We start from the raw sequence: 9286 nt of genomic DNA, 5'->3' as shown, positions 1-9286 counted from the left end.
GGGGGGGGGAGAAGAGGAGAGAGGGAGGGAGGGGGGGAGAGAGAGAGAGAGTCAATAACCTGAAGCATCGAAGGACTGAAGGAAGAAACGGGGGCAGTGGATGGAGAGCACAAGTGAGGGACCAACTAAAGAAAGTAAGCAATGTTTAGCTAATTTTGCTCAGTGTATCTGAATCACATATTTTCCTTTTGGAAAAGGTTCTAGGGCAGCCAAGGACCTAGACCAAGTCTCAAAAATAAATCTCAAGATACAGTGTAAACAACTCCATCCTCATTTTTCTACCTCCATTATATAAAAGAATGGTGAATTATGACCATACTTTAGAAGGAAGGAATTTGCCAAACTGTGCAAGTAAAAGAAAAAAACAAATGAGTAAAGTCATGAGATATAGAGACAGGATGTTTCCTAACATGTCACACCTCAAATTTCTTTACTGGGTTTATTTAAACCTGTCCAAGCAAACTGAGAAATATAACACCTACTCTCTATCTCACTGGTTCCAGGATTGTGTAAGAGTCAGAGAGAACTGAAGTTTGTCTCAAATTAGAATTTACGTTGTTGGTCCCAAATTCCTCTTTCAAAGCCTAATAAAAATCTCATCTGATAAGGAAGCTGAGGCTCAAGGTTAATGATGAGAAGAGATGGAATCTGAATCCACGTTAGGGCAACTTCAAAATCTGTACCATTTCCACTGCCCCACAACGGCCTCTGCTAAAGGCAGTCCTTCCAGGAAGAACAGAAGAGTTCTAGTCATTCCTAAAGCAATAAACCCTCTTGTCTGTGAATGAGCTGCTAAATTTGCTCGTGTGATTTTGATATACTACCTAATCACTTAATAACTAAACGCCAACAATAGCACACACGTTTATGCTATCAACCTCAAATGCAGCAGAAGGATAAAAAGGTCATTTTCTTCCATTCAGGGAATTTATTTTCTATTACCATTCTGCACAGAAACAGAAACTATCTCTTACAAGCTATTTGCTACTAGCAAAATCTTAAAAGTAAGCACAGACACCTTGCTCACTAATACAACTGCGGTCATGGTATCAACAAGCAGCACAGGCTGCAAGCTCACGTCTGACCTTGGCAAACAGTCAAGCCCAACACTGGGACTTGTTCACCTGGACAGTGGCAGTTACCGGCTTCGCACGTCTCAGAACCAAGTTGTGGATGTAATGACTGCGTAGAGTCCCCGTGGCTGCACAACGATATTTAGAATTCTCCAAATGCATTTGTAAAGTACTTCTATGAAGTGGATATGGTTTTCCCTACAGGGGCAAAAAACACACTTCCCACATCTAAGATCATTTTTCACTTTGAAGCGCTTCACTTGAAAAAAATCAGGCAAGGGTTTCTCCAATGTGTCTCACATCAGTCATTCACTCAACAAACACACACTAAGCCTACAACAATGCACAAAACCACCGGCTAGTTTCTGTGGTGACACCAATATGGAGGAGAAACAGTCCCGTCATCTAAGAGGTTCTGACCTAGTAAAGAAGATACGTAGCAACAACTTGCTGAAAACGTAAGGACTTACATTCAGTTTCAGAGGGACAAAAAGAGCTGTTTATTGGACATAAATGCTGGTGGATTCTGATTGGTGGAATGAAGAAAAAGATTGCCAAGCCCCAGGATTATCATACAAGAGGTGGGTGGAGTAGAAGAGCACAAGACATTCCAGGTGGATGGCTCAATGTGAGCAGAAGCCCATGTGCATGACAATACCTGGGAAGCTGAAGCAGCCCACGAGGCTAGAACCCAGATGTCGGTGGTGGGTAAAGAAAGACAGTGTTGGAGAGCCAAGCCTGGGTCAGAATACAGAGGATGTTTAGTGCCAGTGCACATTTGGGCCTCATCCCGTAGGTAATGGAGATCCAGTAAAGGTGTTTAAGAAAGGTTTCAACAAACATGATTCAATTAGTGCTTTAAGAAGATAATGCCGGGGAAGAGTCCTGGGTGGTTCAGTCAGTTAAGCATGGGACTTCGGGTCAGATCATGATCTCACAGTTCGTGGGTTGGGGACCCACGTTGGGTTCTGTGCTGACAGCTCAGAGCCTGGAGCCTGCTTCAGATTCTCTGTCTCCCTCTCTCTGCCCCTCCCCTGCTTGCACTCTGTCTCTCAACAATGAATAAATGTTAAAAAAATATATATATTTTTTTAATAATAAAAAAGAAGATAATGCTGGGGTGCCTGGGTAGCTCAGTCGAGCGTTCAACTTCAGCTCAAATCATGACCTCACGGTTCATGGGCTTGAGCCCCACATGGGCTCACTGCTGTCAGCACAGAGCCCGCTTCAGATCCTCTGTCCCATTCTCTCTCTGCACCACGCCCCCCTCCCACTTGCACTCTCTCAAAAATAAATAAAAACATTTTTCAAAAAAAGGAGAAAATGTCAAGCAGTGAAATGAGTAATCTAGAAGGAAAAAAGAAGAATTAAGAAGAGACAGAGGGTAATTACTAAGATACTCAGGTGGAAACAAATGGGCAACATAAAGTTAGAAGGACTAGAAGGATGGTGGTTCTGCAGTCACATGAGAACAAGGTTCTGGGGAGGCAAGAGAGGGAACGAAGAGGGGAACTATAGACAGATAATGGCTTCAGTGGCGAACATTCTGGTAAAGAGGTGACATCATCTACAGAGAATGGACAAGGCAAGTGAAGCAGGTATCTGCACTTCAGATATTCGCACGTACAAGCGGGAGAGAGTAAGGTACAGTGAGGAAAATAACAAACAAAAGTTATACAAGTCAAGAAAGGGGAGCAAAGGGGCACCTGGGCAGCTCAGTTGGTTGAGTGTCCAACTTTGCCTCAGGTCATGATCTCGCGGTTTGTGAGTTCGAGCCCCACATGGGCTCGCTGCAGTCAGCGTGGAGCCTGCTTCGGATCCTCTGTCTCTCCCCTGCTCGCTCACTCACTCTCTCTCTCTCAAAAATAAATAAAAACATTAAAAAAAAAAAAAAGAAAGAAAAGAAAGGGTAGCATGAACGTGGGTAGAAGAGCCAATCATTACAGACTAAAGAGAGGGGCTAAAGCCGACTGCAGTGGTGGAATTTATTATCACACTTCTGATACGGGGGCAAATTTCAGTAACAGATAAAGCCAGATATCAAGGTACAGAAAAAACAATTAGGCAGTGAGCACAGATAAACTACTTTTTAGAAAAGGTTGATGAAAAACTGACATAGCCCTAGAGTGACCTAACTTTTATATTCAGTTCTAGAACCAGCTAATATATTAAAAACTTAGAATGTGCCTGTTACTTGAGAAGGATGCTAACTCCATCAGTGGAGGACAACAACTGGCAGCGACTGGGATGCTTTCTGGTCTGGTTTTAACTTTTCTGGCTCTTAAACGGAGTCGATTTTATGAATTAGTTACAAAGTGGAAGGAAGCTGGTTTTAGTCATAAAGTATTACCTATGACGCCTATCACCTCAAATCAAATAGGATGGTATAACTAGTATTGAATAAGCATGGAAACTTGCTTTAGTTCACAGAAAAATACTATACATGCTGGACCTCAGCAAAAAAAAAAAAAACAAAAAAAACAAAAAAAACCCCAGTATTGTGGAAATACTAAAAAGTAATTTTCCCAATATTTAGGGGGGCAAAAACAAAATCTTAACATGAGGCTAACAGTAGAACAGTAGAAAGTCATCTGGATTCATAAAATAGAGGTTTGAAATAAAACAGCTGTCCAATAACTCTGCAGTTCATATTCCCTTTATTTAGTTTCTGTATTGGTTGCTGGCAAATCTGTAATCTGAAGTGAGAAGCTGGGGGCATGTTAAGAGCTGGAAGAGGATTACTTTGTTAGGCTAATAAAATTTATTAGGCTCATTGCTAATACTACTTGGAAAACTGTGAAATAAAGCAAAATAAAATTACTTATAAGCAATTTTTCTTACTAACAGTCTCTGAATTTTCATTATCTAACATTATAAGAAATATAATATTCCTAAGGTAAAACAAACAAACAAACAAACAAACACATTTTCCGATCTTCTCATAGGGGAAAAGGGTCTCTACAGGAGATCTGTGTAGAACAAATTCTATATTTTACTATCCTGGTCTTTGAGTTTTAAATTTGCCCAAAGCAATATAAACAAAAATGATACATTAAATCATAGGCACAGCATTTACGATCCACAGAAAACTTGTTCCCCAGCATTACTTCAGTTAAGTTTTATTTAACAAAGAGGTAAAGAGAAGAAATATCCTTTTTAACATTCCTGAAAAAATCCAATAGAGGTTACTTTTATAATCTATTAGATTATAATCATCTAACATAAAAATGTCAAAAAGCTTCTAGTCTTCTTTAATCAGAGTCAATTTCTCTTGTTTACTGCAGATAAATAAAAACGAACCTGTTATAACGGTCAGTTTAACGCCCCGCTACAAATTCATGACGGGTGAGTGAGATGAAATCCAGCTGATTTCACAGCAGTGTATTTTAGTAATGCGAAACTCGTTGATTGGTACCAATATAACATACCCTTCCAGTTAACTGTCCTGGATTTTAATTCATTTTTAACTCATTTTCCCTGTTTTTGAAATTCAACATAAAGAACTAAAATGTACCGGGGGCGCCTGGGTGGCTCAGTCGATTGAGCGTCTGACTTCAGCTCAGGTCATGATCTTGCAGTTCGTGGGTTCGAGCCCTGTGTCGGGCTCTGTGCTAACAGCTAGCTCAGAGCCTGGAACCTGTCTTTGGATTCTGTTTCTCCCTCTCTCTCTGCCCCTAACCCACTCGCATTCTATCTCTGTCTTTCTCAAAAATAAATAAACATTAAAAAAAAAAAAAAAAAGAACTGAAATGTCCCTTTAGGAAGGTAGGTTTCTTCTTTCCATTTCCCCCTCCCCTGCTCTATCCTAATTATTAAAGTTACAAGTATTTCCACCATTATTACTCTTTAAGAATATCAACCTTCATTTGATTAAAAGGTGAAAGGTTAAAAAAGGGTCAGATAGTGGCGAGTTCGTCTCCCTCACATTCTGACCAGGTCTCCAGTTTTCTCCTCAGAAGTATCCACTGCTAAGGGCTTCTTCTGCATAGTTCTAGAGTTATGCCCCCGCGCACGCACGCACACACACACACACGCACACACTCATATACACTCACACATGCTTATATGCACATGGCACTTTTTACATAAATCAAAGTATAATATACACACACATTTCTGCACTTGCCTCCCACCTTGCCCCGCCCCCTAACAATGTATCTTGGAAATTGCTTCAAATTACTACACGTGGAACTACTTTCTTTTTGATAGATGCGTGCATAGTGGTATATCATGCAGATTTAGCAGAATTCATTGAAATCATCTCCTATGGATGGATATTTTGGTTGGTCTGCTCTTGTGTTATTATAAGCAATGGTGCAATTGCAATGACTACGTGAGTAGAGGTGTGGGACAAATTCTTAAGAGGTTAGATTGCATTTTTGCCAAAATGTATCCTGCCGAGGCTGCCCTCTACAGAAACAATTTGGCATTAATGGACTAGAATGTTTGTTTCTTCCTATCCGTCCAAAACAAACATATTCATACTTGCTAATCTCATAGGTAAAAACTGGCAGCTCATTGTGACTTTAATTTGCTTTTATTGATTAGAAATGAGGAATAGTACCTTTTCCTTGTGTTTAAATGGCATATTAATTTTCTTTTTTGTTAACTGTATATGCCTTCCCCTGTTTTTTAAATTTTTATGTTAATAAAACAATATATGCACATAGTTTAGGGTCTCCTAGTTTTATGAGACTTGTTAATACAAACAGCAATCCCCTCTTCTAACACTTTTCCTTCCCCAGGAACAACAACTTTCATCTTTCTTAGCCAATTCTTTTGGGAGTTACCATCAAATCTTAAATAAAATAGCTGTACTGATATTTACAGTTTTTTTTTCCCATTTTAGACATTATCTTTTGATTTTCCACTATGAAGATGAGAAGTTGATTCTTTCCTCCTACCCCAGCAGGTACCCTGACACCTCCTACCTTCTCATGGTCCCTATTTGGTTCCATAGTAATTTTGGTAAGGAAAAGCAATACTGGGACTACGTATGTAGTCAGTGCAGCCACACAGTGAACCTGATGCATAAGACAGCACCGTGGTCAAGAGCAGAGTTCCTGAAGGCAGACTGCCTGGGTTCAAATCCTACCTTTGCCATTGACCAGCTGCTTAGGTATTTAGACAAGTTACTTATCCTCACTATGCCTCACTTTCCTTACATGTAAAACAGTACCTTGTGGATTTACAAAGATTAAAAAATTAACATATACAAAGTACCTAACATGTAGAAGGTGCTATACAAGCATTCTCTGTGCACTGAACTACATTTTTGTCTCCTAAAGCTGTTGCCTGATTATTCATTTATTTAAATTTCTATGTGCTTATTATTAATTCAATCCCAAATTTGCTTCAATCCTCAATTCGTTGTTTCAATTCATTCTACTGTATCAATTTTGTCTTCTTGGAGAAGTCTTCACGATAGCCTTTTGACCGCTGCGGTCTGAACTGCTTGTCCTCATTCTATAGACACTATGGAGTTGTCACCCTCCGTTCTCTCTAGCACATTCTCCTGAGGGGCCCTTTGTCTTCTCCCCTCGTGTTGGATCTCCCAGCCTTTATCCCACATCCTGCTCACTCTTGGGGAAGAACAGGTTTCATTAGCTCTAGGAGAAATGATGTGTAGGAGGTAAATTTTTTGTTTAAATCTTGATGTCTGAAAATGTCTATTTAAAATTTTTTTTTAACGTTTATTTATTTTTGAGACAGAGAGAGACAGAGCATGAACGGGGGAGGGTCAGAGAGAGGGAGACACAGGCTCCAGGCTCTGAGCTGTCAGCACAGAGCCCGACACGGGGCTCGAACTCACGGACCGCGAGATCATGACCTGAGCCGAAGTCGGCCGCTTAACCGACTGAGCCACCCAGGCGCCCCTGAAAATGTCTATTTTATTCTCATGTGTAATTAGTGGCTAATAGCTAAACATAGAATTCCAAATTGGAAGTAATTTTCCTTCAGAAGTTTGAGGGCATTCCTCATTTTTTCCTAGCTTCTGATGTTGCTGATATGAAGCCTCATGCCATTCTGATTTCTGATCCTAAATATGTAATCTGTCCTTTCTTTGCAAATTTATAAGACTGCCTCTATGTCACCAAAAACAAATTGAAATTTCCCAAAAATGTGCTTTGCCATAGGCACTTGGTAAGCTCTTTCAATCTGGAAACTCCTATTTGTAGTTATGAGAAATTTTCTTGAATTATTTTGCTAATGATTTCCTTTCCTTCCTCACTGTTTTGACTGGCACTCTATTTTATCTTTTTTTTCCCCCCTCTACTTTCTGGGCTATATCCTCATTTTAATTTTCCAATCCTTCTATTGAGTTTTATTTCTGTGACAATTTTTTTTTAGCACATGGCAACTCTTTGGCTTTGTATAACACTCAGTTCTTGTCTCATGTACGCAATATTTTATCTGTCTGATAGCGATGTTTTTCTTTAAGTTTTCTATTCCCTGCCTGTCTCTGTTCCTCCAGGTTTCTTTTTATCTTTTGTTTGTTTTGGTTTCTCTCTTTCATGCTAGAGGCTTTTCTTCAGATCTCTACTAGTCTTGGGAATGTTAGTATCTTGAGATCTTTCCTCCTGAGTGGGTTAAACACCCCAAATAATATTCTTCTTGTCTCCTGCCTGGAGGGTAAAGGCAAGTGAGGAAAGATAAGCCCAGCATTCAGTCTGCAGATGTTCACTTAGTTTCCTTGTATTTGGTAAAGTGTTCTGTGCTCTCAATTTTGCCTGGTGTGCCCCAATACACCAATAGTTTCTTTCCTCCAGAGAATTAACCTGCAGTCTTAGAATAGAATACAGGTAGGGGTGGAAAAAGCAATTGTTTAGTGGACTGGGGAAGAGGAAAAGATAGGGGATCTACTATAAATGATATGCTCCTGTCATCAATTCCTAAGTGACTTAAAGATTCTGTAGTAAAAATCAGGTTCCTTCTTAGCTTTCTTCACTGACAGTCTAAGATTTGGCTTTCCCAAGGCAGCTAGGTTATGTACCATGCTCCATTTGCTTTTCAGCTTTTAATTTATTATTGTTATTGTTGTTATTATTATTTTGTGGGCTTGCTTTCTTCTTTCTCATTCTCCGTATCCTTGAAGGACCATGTCTTTAAAAGAAAATCCCCTTACTATATAGTTATAGTGGGGTTTCTGGAAGGAATAGATGCTCAGGTTCAAACCACCTTTTTTCTCCCTAGAAGTCCAGGTTGAATCTAAAAACCATTCCTGATTCTTTAAGCCATGCATTCCTCCTTCCCACTCTACTCTCCAAACACCATAGTGATGTGCTATGACTAACACTGCATTAGGACTAGTCAGTCAAAAGGGGCCCCTCACATGGGCATCACATTTTAGAGGACTCTACTCTGGTGCTCTCGGGCAAGGATCTCCTAAGAGCTCGAAGGTACAGGCTGGGTGGTACCGAGCTGTATGTTTGTGGGGCCTCTCATGATATGGGACCAAATTTGAAAATTCTAGCCTGCAATTCCAGACTGTTACAAAATGTGTTACAAATATACAGTCAAGGTTGAAGCTTAGAACATATTTTATTTAGATGTATTTTTAAAAAAAGTTTGTTAGACTAACTTAAATATTAAGACATAGAATACAGCTTTGTAATAAATCTGGCAAGCAGCTGGCCTACAGCTCCATGTTGACTTCCTTCACGGTGTCTCCTTCCCCAGGTCTTCCGGCTTTACAACAACCCTGACGATAGCCTGTACAAAAGACCTACACGAATCAGGAAAGGAAGCCTTCGTTTAGGAACTTTACTGCCATCTGCTGGAAACTTTATGAAATAGCTACAAATCAAAGACAAATGACACACGGCACTGGTCAGGCAATTGCAACCTTGGCGCCACCTTTCACAGCATCAAACAAATCTCAAGGGGGCCAGGATGAGGATGGGGAGGAAGATAAAAGAGCAAATCGGGAATCCAAACTCGCATTTACAAGTTAGAAAGAACTGAGATCTGGCGCCTTGACTTAGAACTGAGAACCGATTTCCTCAGAGAAGACACTGCTAGTCTACACCTAGGTCAAATCAACCAACCAGTCAATCTAGCTCATAAGAGTAAAATAAAAATGGGGTTTGGGAGGTTAGCTTGAGAACTTAAGGACTAGTTTTTCTTTCATTTGTACTAGTTTTGAGTTCTAAATAACTTCAAAAAGAAATTTAGGAATGTGTTCAAAAGTAACTGACGGTTTGAAATTCAGT

At 40.0% G+C, this 9286-nt stretch overlaps 1 protein-coding gene across 4 annotated transcripts in view; it reads right to left on the bottom strand.

The window, feature by feature from the left end:
• RASAL2 (RAS protein activator like 2) overlaps positions 1-9286 on the bottom strand; it is a 349271-nt gene that overhangs the window by 142358 nt on the left and 197627 nt on the right. The window lies entirely within an intron of this gene.

The sequence above is a fragment of the Panthera uncia genome, chromosome F1 (assembly GCF_023721935.1).
Source record: "Panthera uncia isolate 11264 chromosome F1, Puncia_PCG_1.0, whole genome shotgun sequence".
NCBI lineage: Eukaryota > Metazoa > Chordata > Mammalia > Carnivora > Felidae > Panthera > Panthera uncia.
The sequence above is the reverse complement of the archived record's forward strand: the minus strand, read 5'-3'. Positions and strand labels throughout refer to the sequence as shown.